Genomic DNA, 15,227 nt, shown 5'->3' with positions numbered 1-15,227 from the left:
TAACAAGATTCTTTGTTTAACAAATATGCAGTTTGTATTTGGGAATTTTAAAGTCATATGTTAGGGTATCTCTCAGCTATTCTGCATTTAGGCACCTATGAGTCTCTCTTCAGATTGCTATAATCATGGCATTGTTTTCAAGTTAACTCATCCTTCTCAATCTAAAATTTCTAAAGCATGCAGGAAATAATGAATAGATGTACAAACTCTAAGTTTTGAAAGCACCTTACCTGAAAATTCATAACATGGTTGGAAATTTGGTAGGAATAATTTCTGTCTGGAAATACACACAAATGAAACTATGTCTTCAGATGTCATGAAACAGTGAAGTTCCACGTAGCTCCTAAGTACAATCAAATTGTAGCAAGTGTTATCTGGGGATTAGTCCCACTTTATGATGGCATATAGTGTTCTTCTGACTCTATCTCATTATCTTTTATATTTTTACAGTCCAGTAAGTGCATGTGTAATGATCCAAATTGTTTCATTTCTCAAACCAATACAGATTTCAAGTGGTCTTCCTTATAATCTGAGCTATTTGTGTATCCAGATGCTTGAAGTGAAATCTTGGCTGCAGTGAAGTTCATCAGAAATTCATCTGGAAACTGCAATGTTAGTTCTCTTGCTTTTTGTATCTAACTTACAGTATGAGCGTCTTAAAAATGTTAAGCTCTCTCTAGGTTTTTATTCTAATATTTAAAAGTAATCATCAGGATCGTAAAAGGAAGTTGAATTTTAGTGAAAGTAAATACAGTGTGCATACTTTTTTAAACTACTAATCCCACCGTCTTAAAATATCAGCAAATCGGTTGAAATAGTTAATTTGAAGAGTTTTAGTTAATGTATGTAACTGCATCTTGTATAAAAATTTTACTGTATTGGTGCAACTTTTAAAATTCATTATATTTTAATTTCTCCTATCAGATAGTGTTGTTTACTGTGAAAGCACAACTTGGAAAAACACAGAAGATCACCCATAATTCTGCATGTTAAGGTATTGCATTTGTAACAAAGGTACAGCTAAAATATCTATTAAGTTAGTATGTGGAGAAGAAAAAACATAAAAGGTAGAGTGTATAATTCAAAATATCAACCTGGGAGAAATACCAACTACTTATATTTTACTTTCTTTGACACATAATTTCCACTAGGTAAAAGAAATTGTATGTAAATTTCAGTGTCTACATGACAGATGTTTATCCATGAGAAGTATATAAAGTTTCTCACTTTACCTTCATGGACAAAGAAGTCTAAAAAGTTAGGTTAGTCAACCTACCTGGGAAAGCAATTACTTTTACACTGGTTTACACCAGAGCAAATCTGTTAACTTCATTCAGATTTGTTCTAGGCTTGCAGTAAATTGAGATGAGCAGCAAGCTCAAACTAGATGCTATTAATATGGGGAAGACTATGATTACAACTAAGTGAATGTTATACTGAAAGGAAAGTGAGTAGTTTCACTAATTCAACAAAAGCAGAATACCCAAGCAAAGCACTTTTTTCTTCTGGCTCCTCTCAGGACCATACTGTTCAAATAGCATACTCAGAGATGCTATGAAAGTGGAGTAGCTTATTTTAATGCAAATAGAGACCTGCACAGCTTAATTCCCAGAACAGCACTTCCATTCTCTCTTATGAGATGCATGGCATGAGAGGGCAACATTGGCTGAGCCAAACTGAAGTCATAACACAAGAGAAGTAAAAGAAGGTAAATAGTAATTGGAGAAGAAAAAGATAAGTAGGTTCAATTTTCCATCTCTACCTGTGGTAGATTCTCCAGTACTTTATTATCGAGGTTCATGTTCACAATTAGGTACTTTTGTTTTGGTTTGGTTTTATCATGCATGACAGTACTGAGGAATAAACACAAAAGAGGAAAATTTATTATTCTCCGTATGTGTCATGGTTTGAGGTAGGTGCCTTTTAAAAATACTATAAAGTTATGTCCTCCAAGAGGACAAGAAAAGTCCAGGGGATGGACCAGAAGATCGTAACTTTGCTATTCAATTCCATTATTCTGCTATCTCCTTATAAACTGGCATCAAGGCCAACTCACTCTCTTTCCTCCCACCCTTCAGCTCTCTGGAGGGAGTCCTTACCTCCTAAACTATGGAGGACCAGGCCTGTTTATAGCCTTCAGAGGCTAATCTTCTCCTGTGCAATTATGGCCTGCTTAGGCCAGGGAGACAATGAGGCAGGGAGAAAAGGAGCAGCTGGGGTCTGTGGGTTAGCCTGGTTAGAGGAAGTTTTTGTGGGGGTTTTCATGTTAAAGATTTGTGTATTCTGTATTTTCCTGTATATTTCTGAATACAATTTCGGTATTTCTCTCCAATTCAATGACAGTGTCTTTATTTTACTTCTTTTGGGAGTAAAATTATTTCTGTTTGCTCTTTAAACTAATACAATATGTGAAATAAGATGTCAAAATACCAGTAAATTTTGATGTTATTACTCTTGGGCCTTTATATATTTGTATTAATTATTCATTTAATCTTAAAAAAATAAACTACATTTCCTTATGTAACCTTTAACATGTACATTTTTATTGCTTTTATCTCAATATTCTGATTTAAGTGACAAAATTAATAGATGAGGGGCGAGCAACTGATGTCATTTACCTGGACCTGAGCAAAGCCTTCGACACTGTCCCGCACCACAGCCTGGTCTCCAAACTGGTGACACATGGGTTTGATGGGTGGACCACTAGATGGATAAGGAACTGGCTTGATGGCCGCACCCAAAGAGTGGCTGTCAATGGCAGCATTTTCCAGAACTGTTGCTCAAGTGTCTGAATTTAGGAGGTCAACTAAGACACAGTAAAACAACCAAGTATTAGTGGAAGCCTTAGCATTTCCTTTATTTCTTTGCACTATTAATTCATCTAGAATGCTTTTCCCCTGTAATTTAGTGAGTGAAGACATGTTGAGAAACCTTACAGCAATAAAAATCATTGCTTCAACCACTGCAGTCCAAGTATTGCGTACTTTGCAGGATTACATCTATCAGATGGTTACTCTCATCAACCTGGTTTTGCATTGTTTGTGGTCTTGGGTAAAGCAATGTGTATTTATAAACAATCACACTGAATAAACAATCACATCAATAGACCTGATTAAAAGAGTCCTTAATTTACTTTTAATGGGAACCAAAGTGGGTCTCTAAAACAATCTAGAAGGAAATTTGATCTGAGTACCACTGTAAGGATAGTACCTTACAAATGAATGCTTTATGTTTTGCAGTGAGTACCTTAAGCACTAACCCATGGGAACTTGGAAATGGACCCTCCCATTAATGATGAAGTACTCCATAAAATGATTTGCCTAGATAGGTGGGGAGATATATCATAATTAGAAATATCACTCTCAGCTGATAGGTATGAAAATAGGTGTCACCTTTTCTCATTGTTATCTATAAATTGTCATGTACAACAAAGTTGCAGTTGCTATTTATTAAAATTGGCCTTCAGCACAGAGCTTTTCCTCGTACAGATCCTAACAATCTCCAGGGGAGATTTCAACAGCAGCTGCTACTTCTAATACTGTAAGCAAGGAAGGAAGATGCTTTTGGCAGTGAATGTGAATGATTAGCTCAGGATGTAATTTGTATCTCAGAATTGTTTTGATAGCTCAGCACTTTTGGGGTATTTATCTTTCCCCAAATGAAATAACAGTCTTTTCAACTTTAAATAAGTCCTGTCTATCTTGGAGTTACAGAAATTACATCATGCAAAATTCAGCATTGCCACTGCTCATATATATCAAAACTTACTAATCAGCAAAATATTTACAACATAAATTCCAACTCACAAACTTCTCCTTAAATCATCTCTTAAATATTCACAGATACATAAGTCTAAGAAAGTTACACAAGAGCCAAAGTCACTTTTGCACACATTGTGATCTGTTATGATAACAAGGGGAAAGATAAAAATTCTATTTAAGTCTCCTCACTAGTAATTCTCATGGCTGATTTTAAAGCACCTATTTTGGTCCATATTGAATCCTCCACAATGTTCTTTCAGGCCTGTTGAGACAAGTGATTCTCTTTACTCTTTATACACTTGGTCAGTATTTAGGCCAGCTGATTATTGGATCTTGTGACAAGATGTAAGCTGGTTGAATAAGCTGGTCTCCTGGTATTGCTATCTACAGTTTTGATATTCCCTTTCTTTTTTTCCTTCCCATTACGTTTTGCATCAGCAATCAGTAACAGGATGTTCTTTCATTAAGTGATTTTCACCTGCTGCTCTTGACCTCATAGGAGTAGAATAACCTTATCTGCTAAAATAATTTCAGCTGAAAGGTGATGACTGACATTTGTAATTTTTAAGGGATGATTATTACAAACTGCCTTTCAATAATAAGAGGCATGTGAGAGGAAGGTTTTCCTTCTTGACATGTGTAAGTACCGCTGTTGTAGAATCAAGCAAATGATAGCAGTGGCTGTAAGATGTAGTTCAATTCCTATTAAACCTAATAAGATACCATATAAGGTAAATAGGACTCCATGCAAACACATATTTCTGTACTAATCCTTTCCTTAATTGTTGTGATGGTTGATCACAGAAATATGCAAGAGCAATAGCTGAAAAAGCTCTAGCTTTCCTAAGACTAGTTGGTGGAATTTTAGTGGTCTGCATTATTGCTGTGTAAGTGATATGCTTTCTTGGGGACTATAGTTGGAGAGTATATAAAAAAGAGGGTCTGCACAAATGTATTTTGTGCATGCTATAAACCAAATAGGATAGTTTCTTAATTATTTCCTACTGGGAAACAGGGAAATAAGTTTAGGAAATTGATTCAAATTCCTCTGTCACGTTTTGAAATAAAAGGCAGTTGCATACTTAAATAAGGACCAATCTCAGTATTTTACTGAGTAAGGAGTAGTGGGTGAGGAGCAGTGGAACGGCTTTCCTGGTCTCTTTCACCAGGAGAGTTTTTGTGTTGTTTGCTAATTGTACATATGAGAGCAAGAGCTCTCTTACAGAGGGATTTAATGTACAGTGTAATGTTGAGCACTGAGCAATAGCCATAGATAGATTTGTTCCTTGTTCCTAAGTATTGTCTCAAAGCTGCCTTTATCATACAGAGTAGTATTGAATGCTATAGAAATCCACATATAAGATGTTTTGTTGGGGTACAACCCAGTCTGTAACACATAGTGTAATTTTTTGAGCAGCATTGAAAAGCTTGCCTGCAGGGGAAGGTTTTATCTGAGGCCAGAGCTACATACAGCACAACAGAAAGAGAAATAAAAAGATGCAGAGTATTCTCATCGTATAAGGCACTCAGTGAGACAGGAATGATATTAAAGAGATATCAAGGATTGGCTCCTGTGTCCCATTTCATGGACCATCTTATTTGTAATGACAATAGTTCACTTGTTACAAATTTTCATGATTTCCTTACATTAATGCTATATGAGAATGACTTGCTGTTGAGACAAAGACACACACATCACAGAATGGTAGACATTGGAAGAGACCTTAGGAGATCATCTAGTTCAACCCCCATGATAACATAGGTACACCTAGATGTGGTTGCACAAGAATGTAACCACATAGGTTTCAAAAATGTCCAGAGAAGGAGACTCCACAACCTCTCTAGGCAATCATTTCCCTTGATGTGGGATGAATTGAGAAACCCTTCCTCCAGCAACCCTATAGCAGACTATCCAAGCAGCAGAGTCATATGAGACAGAGACTCACAGAATTGGGGGTCATCAAATCCTTATCTTCTAACCACAGGCAGAATCTGCTAGGCATAGCTCATGCCATGATTGACAGGACCTTGTCTGGCTATCCTTAGAGATCTTCAGTGATGATGATCCTAGAGTCTAGAAGGGTCCTAATTTAGCACCTTGTTTATCAAGATGCTGTCTCATGAACCACAGATACTGGCTTTCTAGGATGCCACAGGTGTTGAGGAACTGTGGAGATAAAGAATTATCTGTCAGTCATCTGTTGTGCTGCAATATTGGCATACTATTCTTAGCTTCCATATAAACCAGCAAAATGTACCCATACACTAGTTTGAAACATCCAAAAGGACCACAGCTCAGAGAGAAAGATTTCAAAGCCCAAACCTGCAGCACTTTAAACTCTTTTAAAGAGGTATGTTTTTGCCTCAGTTCAAAGGTGAGGTCTCCAGGTTTTTTGGTAGATTCTGAGTTAATAAAAGGGCTGCCATAGGCCTATTCTTCCTCTAGGTAAAGAAAAGAAAGCATAAAATGACTGCCGAAACTCAACAGCTTCATGACAAAATGTCATCAGTTCAAAACCCATGCAAAATTACTTCATTCCTTGAAGGCAGGGGAGGTAGTATGTTTCGGAGTCACAGTCCCTAACTGAGCCAACCTATCAAGATTTTCTGGACTTCAGGATGTAGATTACTGCTGGGTAATTGATAATGATTCTGATCTATATGTGAGTACTTGGTACTAAACTGATGCTATGTAATAACACCTAGTTTGAAAAATTTGTTCTCTGAGATTCCTTCAAAATATACCAACTGATAGATGAGAATTCAAGTTAAAGTGGAAACAAAATGGTCATCATCATCCTTACGATCTTGTATTGCATATATTCACTGTACCATTGTTTCTGGGAAATGTGGTCAGTTTAAAAATTTTGCAATCACTTCATGTTTTCTAGAGTGCTAATTAGGTCACGTGTTCTTTATTAGAATACCTTTATTAGAATAAACCAAACCAGGTTGGAAGAGACCTTCAAGATCATCGTGTCCAACCCATCAACCAATCCAACCCACCCAAACAGCTAACCCATGGCACCAAGCACCCCATCAAGTCTCCTTCTGAACACCTTCAATGACGGCGACTCCACCACCTCCCCGGGCAGCCCATTCCAATGGGCAATCACTCTTTCTGTATAGAACTTCTTCCTAACATCCAACCTGAACCTCCCCTGGCGCAGCCTGAGACTGTATGTGTTCATAGCTTAAAATTTCTGCAGCTTGCATGTATCAAAATATGTCTTAAGTTTCAAAAGGGTTAATTTCCAGTTCAAGTAATTTGTAACATTTAATTTGCTTTTTATGAATTGATGTTTTTAGTGGAGGCTTCTGTGGTGTTGCTTGCTTAGAAGGACTAAGTATAAAAATTTCTCATATTTTTATACAAAAAAAATAATTTTAATTAGCAAAGGCACCTGACAAACAAAAGTCAGACTGCGATTCCAAAATACCTGCTAGAAACGAGCTTTTAACATGATGGTATTCCACTGGAAACAAAGGTGAACAGATCAAGTTTTATTGTGTTCTTTCATTTTTTGTTACTAAAATCTAGTCTCATTCTGGGGGAAAAAAAAAAAAAAAGTTACAAAAGAAGTCTACACTGATATGTCAGTTCTCCATACCTAGGGAATGTACCTGAATGTGTTGCATTAGAAGATCCCAAATGCAGCTGTGTCTGATGCCTAAGTTGTGCCTGGAAACAGCAGATTTGTGACCGTTTGAGGCTGTCCCCTTAAGAAAGGGAATATGGTGGTCGGAAGTTGGTAAACGAAAAGAAGGATCTAAACTAATTTCATTGGTAGATTGGGAGGAAGCACCTTCTGAACTGGGAGTGCAGGAGGGTATCCTGGGCATTCTGACACTTTTATCTTCAGTCTTTCTTCCGCTCCTCCGCCGAGCAGCAGCTCTCTCTGTTCTGGGCTTTCGGCCAAGGCTTGACCTTGAAAAACTGATAAGCTGCAAGGCCTGTATTAACTGCTTTCCAATTAACACATAACTGCTTCTAACTTTTTTCTCTTTCTCTTTCTTTCTAACCTGCTCTGGGGAAAGGGGGAGAGAGGGGGGAAGTGGAGGTGGGGAACCCCCCTCAGCAGAGGGGGTAACTCTCTATTCTGTGCTACTTTGTTGTATATTTTTGTATATATTGTAAATATTGTAAATTTGTATATATTTCCCTGCGTTTCCCTGCTTTGCAAATATACAGCACCCATTGCTTTGCTAATTCAGCTGTGAGGTTTTTTTTCCTTTTTCCTTCAAATTTTCCTTCCCTTTACTTTACAGGGGGGAGGGAGAAGGCTTTTTGGCCTTACCCTTCCAACTCTACGACAAGATTTTAGATGGAAAGGAGAATAAAACTCGTATTTGTAAAGCACTTGAATCCCTCTTCCTCTGAATCTTGGGGCTTTTTTAATTTAATTTTAATTTTTTACTATATTGTTGGATGTATAAGACCTCATTTTTGGTTTTAATGCTGTGGCTCTTTACACATTATTCTTACGCTTTTTTTTTTTTTTTTTTTCTTTAAATTGCTGACTCTGGTAAGGAAGTACCAGACATGAGAAAAAAAAAATGTTTCCAATGACCTTTCCTGTCCTGAGGAAAACAAACAAACAAACAATGACAACAACAACCCCTCAACCTGTCCATGATTTCTCATCTTGTTTACAAGTTAGCTTTACTTTTAAAAGGGAGTACAATTCACTTCTTTAATGATTTTATGAACTGTGTTTAAAGTCAGTTTTTGTTTCTGCTACTTGGTGCAGCTGCGCAGGAAGTACGTTGGAGAATTTGATACACTATTGACGTTATTTTATGAAAGCAGTGTCAGGTTTTATTTGTGCAGATGATAGCCAGGAGACCCAAATGACTGGCAGTTATTACTGGGAGCATCAAAGAAAATAAGCAGATGGGAACGAAATACACCCAAATATGGGACAAAAATGTTATGACAATTTGTCATATGTTGTGTCAAGACATAAAGCATTTAACGGCATTACAGCATTCCAGACCAGGTGCAGAGGAAAAAAAAACAAACACCAAAAAAACAACCACAACAACAACAAAACCCACCAATTCTCCTAAGAAATTCAGCACCTCTGCAACAGTTTACCCTAAAACTCCATGAGAATACAAAGCAGCCTACTGAACACCCACTGATAACTTTACAAAAGGTGCAAAATGAGTACTTGAAACATGAATGTGGTTATTATATGAATGGCATACAAACTGGTAGGTATCGGTGTTTTGGGATGATCACTTAGTCAAACCCATTTTATATCATGCATCTTCCAGGGGTGGCATCATGTTTAACACTTCAGAGATCTCAGTGTGAGATACTATTGTTCTTGTGTCTCAAACAGGATGTGACATTGCCTGGCCTGACAGTGTGGGTTCAAAGAGGTGGTTTCTATGGAGGCAGAAGCTCCCCTTTTGTTTTCAGTCCCCAGTCAATCATAGAATCATAGAATCAACAAGGTTGGAAAAGACCTCAGAGGTCATCAAGTCCAACCTGTCACCCAGCACCTCATGACTAGCTAAACCATGGCTTCAGGATAAATGGTGTTTGTCCTTGCAACAGATAACTATGTGGAATAACATGCCATTTGCAAGTCCATTTGAAAGCAACAGTTTGAAAACTACTGAAAACAGCTTGTAAAGACAGTGGTTTTGAAGATAGAGAGCTTGACAGGTGCTCAAAAATTTCCACAGCCTAGGAAACTTTTCTCCTCCTGCATATGTAAATGCAAGGCAGCATTTACACATGCAGAGCTGCTGGTAGCTCCATTCATTAACTGAGGTTAATGGCTTTAGGTTATTTCTACCATGCTATGCAGTTTCAGCAACGCTAAAGAGCTACTTGATCATTTTTTTTTTTTTTTTTTTTTGTGTTACATGGGGGCTAGGTCCTCTGTTATTAAAGACTTATTGACATCCATCAAAGGCATTAAGAAGGATCTCAGCTGGAACATATTTAAAGCCAGAAAGATTATCCATGTTTGTGCAGATTGAGATAAACTACCTTCGGTGGTTTTAAAAGAGATAAAAATTCCTAGGTATTTCTACTCCTAGAAACATGACTGCCTGTAGTCAGGAAGGTGTCTGATAAATGGGAGATATATTCAGACTGCTTTTTAAGTCTTGCCTTAAATGACCAAGAAAGAACCAGATCAAATAATCAGAAATTTCCTGGATAATCATCACATATTTAACAGATGGACAGTTGCATGATGCAGTTACTGGTTAGACCCTGTTCTGAGGTGATTTTTTCCTAGGGTACAAGTCAACCTCTTAGCTCCTGAAGAAAACCCACAGTGTAGCTCCAATTTCTTGCTTCCTTATATCACAAATAAGCAATAGTAGCTAGTATTTATGACGTTTCATATTCTATTGAATAACATCTTTTCCTGCTCTACCTGAATTCTCTCTTTGAGACACTTGATGAAATATTTTTGACTAAAAAAAAATGGGTTGAGGAGAAGCTGGTGGTTCTGAATGCAGAGTCTGAATGATAATAGATGCCTGTAACCAACAAATTTCTCACTGACTGACAAGAGCAAAGAGATAGAGGCAGAGATCTTCCAAGAGACAAGGCAATGAACTTGTGCAGAGCAGTAAGTCAGTACAGATCCTATTTCTAACCAGTATTAACCAAATACTCCATGTAATCTACTCCAGGGTTTGTAGCCAAGGGCTGTTGGCTTCGGATCCACTGAAGTCATGAATGTCTTCTCATGGCCTTGAGAGTTGTCTTTGTAAAAGCTAATCAGAATACACCTGTTAAATAATCCCTGTGCAATTACATACCCATACTTAAAAATGTATGCATGCATAACCTTAGCTCTTCACTGAAGATCCACACTGCTTTCCACAAACTGCAGGTGAGTCTAACAGTGCATCAGAATTTCAAGGCTTGCTCATACATTGGAACCAGCAACTGAGCAAAATCATCTGACATGGTCTGTTTTGATACCTCAGTCTTCCCCTTGCCCAAATTATTCCTGTCATTTCTAGTACACCTTCAAGAAAAGAATCACTGTGCTTCACCTTCATAACCATCATATAGCACCTTGGAATAATTTAATTTTTTTTGTGGGGTTGTGGTTTTTGTGGTTGGTTGGGTTTTGGTTTGGTTAGGCTTGGGGTTTTTTTCCTGACTTGGTGTAGTTTGTGTTATTATTTGTTTGTTGGTTGGTTGGTTTGGGTTTTTTTGTTTTTAATCTGCTTGCTGGATAAATTTTTCAAGTATAGGTCATCCACAGGAAAACAGGATGCTGTAAATGGGGCTTGTGTCACCAAGTTGCATATATATATCAGCAATGCTATGTGTGGGTTGATTTAATGTACGAGAGCAGGGCAGGGGGTTTTCCTGCCAAGACTGAAAAAGCACTCTTACAAGAGAAATGCTTATTTGAGTATATAATTTGTTTCTTCTTATTATTTTTTCTTTTTCTTTTAATCTGGACAATTTTTAGAGACATGTGCCTGGCTGCCAGATTGCCAGAGGTAAAACAATACATCAAATCCCGTGTGACAGAACTGCACTGGTTAGGCCACACCTCGAGTACTGTGTTCAGTTCTGGGCCCCTCACTTTAGGAAGGATGTTGACTTGCTGGAGTGTGTCCAGAGAAGGGCAACAAAGTTGGTGAGGGGCTTGGAACACAAGCCCTATGAGGAGAGGCTGAGGGAGCTGGGGCTGCTTAGCCTGGAGAAGAGGAGACTCAGGGGTGACCTTATTGCTGTCTACAACTACCTGAAGGGTACCTGAGGACAGAGTTTCAGGCTGCGCCAGGGGCGGTTCAGGCTGGAAGTTAGGAGGAAGTTTTACACAGAGAGAGTGATTGCCCACTGGAATGGGCTGCCCGGGGAGGTGGTGGAATCACCATCACTGGAGGTGTTCGGGAGGAGACTTGATAGGGTGCTTGGTTGCATGGGTTAGTTGATTAGGTGGTGTTGGATGATAGGTTGGACGCAATGATCTTGAAGGTCTCTTCCAACCTGGTTTATTCTATTCTATTCTATTCTATTCTATTCTATTCTATTCTATTCTATTGCAGTTAAATTAAAGTAATTCATGACATTATTTCAATCATATGGAAATATGTAAATTTCTCAGGGTCACAAAATAACCCAATTTATGTGCAAGTTACCAAGTTACAAGTCACAATGAGTTAAACATCCCTCTACTGTACCATCCTTTTGAGTATATTGCACTCATAACTCCTTGTTTCCATTTAAAGCAGCACTAGACATGGCATGATGTAATTCCATCTAGAAAAAAAAAAAAAAAAAGACATAATTTTCTGATTTTTTTTTTCCATGAGATTATCCATCACTGCAGTCTTTCATCATTGCTTAGTTTGGCTCTCTCAGTGTGCCCAAAAGTCAGGATAATAGTATTTTGGGGTTTTTTTTTGTTGTTGTTGAAAAGAATACTTTTCTAAGGGTAATATTTTGTCTTTGATGTGTAGAATTCATAAAAATGCCTGCCCATAACAATGCAATAAATAAACCAGGCACTGAACAATAGCTTTTCCTTTTCAGTGTAGGAAGATTAAAGACGAAAATAGCTATGCATTTCTATGGGACACACATATGTGCCGGTAGCTGTCTATGGTATTTGGTGCTGAATGAAACTCGTTGTTTTCCCTGAAACACAGACTAGCTCTATTCTTTTAGGAGTTTTGTACCTTTTCATACTCCATGCCTGGGATCCAGCAGAGCCTCTTCTCCCAGGCAACCAGCACCAGAACAAGGGGACACAGTCTCAAGCTGCGCCAGGGGAGGTTCAGACTCGAGGTGAGGAGGAAGTTCTTCACCGAGCGAGTCATTCGGCATTGGAATGGGTTGCCCAGGGAGGTGGTTGAGTCATCGACCCTGGAGGCGTTCAAGGGGAGATTGGACGTGGCACTTGGTGCCATGGTCTAGTCATGGGGTCTGCGGTGTCAGGTTGGACTCGATGATCCTCGAGGTCCTTTCCAACCTAAGTGATACTGTGATACTGTGATACTGTAATTTAACTCCTGCCTATAAACTTTACTACAGAAGAAGAATGAATGTGTGGATTACTAGGATGTATCACTTCATTACTTTGAGTTGCCTCAGGTATTTTTACAATGAGGTTTTCTTTATGATGTATCAAAGCTTGCAACAGAATCTTGGAGCTCCAAATGAACTATGAATGAGCATGAAAGGGAAAGATTTTGTGAGTGTGTCACAAAAGTAGAAAATGAATATAGGAAGAAAGTGGCAAGACAGATGTTTTCTGTAGGCTTTGTCCAAAAGTGTCTACCTTTAGGAGGAAAAGCTGTAAAGTAATATTATTGATTACAAGATCAGCCATCACACAGGTCACACATGACTGTGAAACTTATGCTGCAATCAAGAAGGCCACCAGAGCCAAGTCTCCCTGGAACAGAGGGCGGTGGCTAGGTTTTTGTTATGGTGAGGCCTGGCAGATTGACTATATTGGACCACTTCCATGAACACGCCAAGGCAAGCGCTACATCCTCACCATGGTAGAAGCAACTACAGGCTGGTTAGAAGCATATCCTGTAAAGCATACCACTGCCTGGAACACCATCTTAGGCCTTGACAGGCAAATCCTGTGGCAATGTGGTACCCCTGAAATGGATTGAGTCTGACAACGGGACTCACTTCAGGAACAATGCCATCAGCTCCTGGGCCAAGAAACATGGCATCGAATGGGTGTATCACATTCCTTATCACCCACAAGACTCTGGGAAGGTTGAAAGATACAACGGGCTGTTAAAGACTATGCTGAAAGCATTGGGTAATGGGTCATGGAGGCACTGGGATGCAAATCTAGCAGAAGCCACTTGGCTGGTTAATTCTCAAGGATCTGCTAACCATCCTGGTTCTGCCCAAACAGAACCACTGCACACTGTGGGGGGAGATAAAGTCCCTGTAGTACACATGGGAAAGTGGCTAGGAAAGGCAGTGTGGGTTGCTCCTCCCATGGGGAAAGCCAAACCTGTTTGTGGGATTGTCTTTGCTCAGGGTCTTGGATGTACTTGGTGGGTAATGCAAAAAAATGAGGAGACTCAGTGTGTGCCTCAAAGGGATCTAACACTGGGGGAAAGGTAATTTGGAATGGTGGGTTGCATGTTGCAGAAAACAATGAAGTAAGAAGAATCCAGACTGATGTAGGTTTGCAAGGATCAAGAGCGACGCAGTGGTTGAGACCAGCTGGAGCTGGTGTCCAAGAACAGAATATCTTGCTTCTCCTGTCTTGAGCACTCCCAGGTAATATCTGGAGGAACAGAAGAACTTGTTTTTTCAATAAAGGACTGAGACTTTGATAGAAGTCTCTACATGTTGGATATTGAGATAGTTTAAGTATGTAGATCAGGTTGTGAGTGTAAACAAGGAAGATTTTTGTTGTTTTAGTGTAAGAATCAAATGCGGTGGTTAAATGTATTGAAATGTGTAGAACCTGAGTGTGATGGAAATGGTATGGAATAAGGTTTGGAGATTGTATTGGGTTGGGCTGAGATGGAGTTAATTCTCTGCACAGCATCTTTCTAGTGCTGTGGGTTTTTTGCAGAAGTACTTGATAACATAGCAGTGTTTTGACTACTGTTGAATCCAGTATCCAGGCAGTGTCCTTTCAACATTTCCCTGCCCCAAGAGTACATGGAGGGCTGGGCAAAATCTTGGGAGGGGACATGACTGAGCCAGCTGACTCAGCCTGGCCAAAGAGATATTCCATACCATATGACATCAGCTCAGGTATAAGAAGGAAGTTCAGGGATTCGTCCATGGCATTTATCCTCCCAAGTAACCACCAAGCTTAGAGAGCCCTGCTTCCTGAGACAGACCATGGTCCTGCTTATGGGAAGTAGAGACTAATATCTCTCTCTCACTGCTTTTGCTTCTGCATGGTCTATTGCTGTTTGCTTATTAGTGTTATTAAAATTGTTCCTATCCTATTCCTGGCTTCTGTTATTTATTTTTTTCCCTTCTCCCCCTGCTCACTTAAGAAGGGGAGTGATAGAGTGGCTTTGGTGGGCATCTGGCCTCCAAGCCAAGGCCAAACCACCACAATTCTTTTGTGCAAGTAAACACATTTTGATATTCTAAATATACCAGAAGCTAAATACTTCAGTGTGGGAAAACAGAAACAAAAAAAACATAAATCCACATACAGAATGGACTGTAACTTGATGGAACAGTGATGAATAAGGAGTCTGATGCTCAGTGTGCAAGGATGCACAGTTATAAACCAAATACTGGCAGGACACATTGCGCTTTATGATTGAACCCATGACAGAAGACTTTCAAGCATACGAATGGTAGCTATCCTTCATGCATCTGCTGCTCAAGTCTTTAGAAATATCTCACCAGTGCAGGAAAGGGAAAGACAAGTAGGATTTTTCTGCCCAAATATATGTCTTGATATGAAGTTATTAAAGAAATCTACCCAGTGAGGTAAGAAGGTGTGGTAGAGCTCAGAGAGT

Source organism: Melanerpes formicivorus, unplaced genomic scaffold (assembly GCF_026170545.1).
Source record: "Melanerpes formicivorus ecotype bairdi unplaced genomic scaffold, bMelFor1.0.p_v2 SCAF_15, whole genome shotgun sequence".
Taxonomy (NCBI): domain Eukaryota; kingdom Metazoa; phylum Chordata; class Aves; order Piciformes; family Picidae; genus Melanerpes; species Melanerpes formicivorus.
Note: the sequence above shows the minus strand (reverse complement) of the source record.